Here is a 1991-nt window from a genome sequence, read left to right on the forward strand (position 1 = left end):
ATTGGTATCTAAAATATTGGTGTCATATAAGCTTATTTATTAGAATACAAGATAACAGATCAAAAACAATGATAACAGCAACTATTTATTTTTTTGTGGCAGGGCCAGTAGAAAAAAATCCTTAGCGTTGATCCCTGCCCCTTTAATATTCACAGACACTAGTTCGTATCGCGATTCGAATTAAGTGGCAGTGGCTACTTTTGATTTATTCTTCTTTCTTTCTTTCTTTTTTTTCTTTCCCCAGAAATTCTTGTTAAAATTTTTCTGAAAATCAAATGAAGGCATTAAATTATTTATTTTAAATCAAATCAAAATTAAACCCTTTTATTTATTGGCAAACAAACTGAGCTTTACTATTGAAATTAATACATGGAAGAAAAATTGTGTGAATATTCCTTTAAAACATTTTTTAATAGGCTAATAATTGTATTCTTTTTTTCTACAATTACGTGATTAATCTAGTTGTAATATTTATTTTTATCATTTAATTGTTTTATTTAAATTTGATAGAAAATTGAATATTTAAAGATGTACATGTAACCACACTTCAGAACATTTCGGCTTGCCCTGTGTGTTGTTTGAACGAGTTGCAGGGGTGACCTCACATCACAGGGTCTCTCTCAGTACCGACGCAATTTTTTGTGCATGATTAAAACACCGCCTATGTACATACAGTAGCAAGACTTGTTTTTGTCATGATTTAACATCTTTACTCTACTGTATCGGGAGCCAATAGACCATAACAATATATATATATATATATATATATATAATCTCACATGCCTTACCAAAGGTCTCACACCGAATGCTGCAAAAACCAACCTACACCATTCCTAAAACAAATTAACTAGTAAAATTTAATAAAACTAAAAGCTACAGTCCTTAACCCTCTGGGGTCTGAGGGTGTTTTGGGGCCCTGGGGAAGGTTTGACATGCCCTGATATTTGTGTTTTTTTTCAGTTGCTTATAAACATATAAATGGCTAAAGCCTGATAACACTGTAATCAGCACAAACTGGGCTACAATAATATGCAGGGCTTAAAGTTCTCCGGCACCGTGCCGGCGTTTGGCTGCGGGAAAAAAAGATAGTCGTCCTACATTTAAAAAGACTTGTTGATATCATGTTCGAGTTCTTGAGTTCGCCTACCAATGTATGAGAGGAACACAGCTTTCACTCTCAACCAAACTAACATTACTAGCCAATCAGAAGTTTTTGCTCTTATAAACACGAGACGTGCATAATAGTATCCAATTGCGCGCAGAGTCGCAGCTGATGAATGGAAAAGAAGCTTGGGTCTGGAGCGCGACACATTGAAAAAGCTGCGAGGCGCAATGGTCAAAGATTTCCATCTAGCGTCATATTTACATAGAAAAGCTGGAATATTCCTTTAAAACATTTTTTAATAGGCTAATAATTGTATACATTTTTTTCAATTAATCACAATTAAGTGATTAATCTGGTTGTAATATTTATTTTTAATATATATTTAAATAATAATAAATATTTAAAGATGTACATTATACTGTACAAAAGTAATATAAGAGTAATATTTTTCTGTTACATGTTAAACCGTACTTTTATTTTTACAGGTTGCCATGAAGTTTCTGTGTGTATACAGTATGATAATGCTAGTTTTCTCAAATGAAACAGTACAATTCTCGTGAAGTGACTCTCACAGCAGCTCTGGAGATTAAGTTTTTTGGCTGCGGGAAAAAAAGATAGTCGTCCTACATTTAAAAAGACTTGTTGATATCATGTTCGAGTTCTTGAGTTCGCCTACCAATGTATGAGAGGAACACAGCTTTCACTCTCAACCAAACGTCTTAATGGTAATTTACCAGTAAATACTGTATGTGTAAAGGGGTTAAACTCTTCCTCTGTATATGCGGTGAGTTTGGGTTGCTTAATGTTCATCTGGGAATACTCACTTGATTTGTAACGTAAATCATTTAAACCTATGCCAACACAGGAGAATACATCAACATATTTC

At 33.5% G+C, this 1991-nt stretch overlaps 1 protein-coding gene across 1 annotated transcript in view; it reads left to right on the plus strand.

Annotated features, from left to right (window-relative positions):
- The window catches only part of LOC107653302 (uncharacterized), a 55021-nt gene that overhangs the window by 51315 nt on the left and 1715 nt on the right, over positions 1-1991 (plus strand). The window lies entirely within an intron of this gene.

The sequence above is a fragment of the Sinocyclocheilus anshuiensis genome, unplaced genomic scaffold, assembly GCF_001515605.1.
Source record: "Sinocyclocheilus anshuiensis isolate Anshui unplaced genomic scaffold, SAMN03320099.WGS_v1.1 scaffold103, whole genome shotgun sequence".
Lineage (NCBI taxonomy): Eukaryota > Metazoa > Chordata > Actinopteri > Cypriniformes > Cyprinidae > Sinocyclocheilus > Sinocyclocheilus anshuiensis.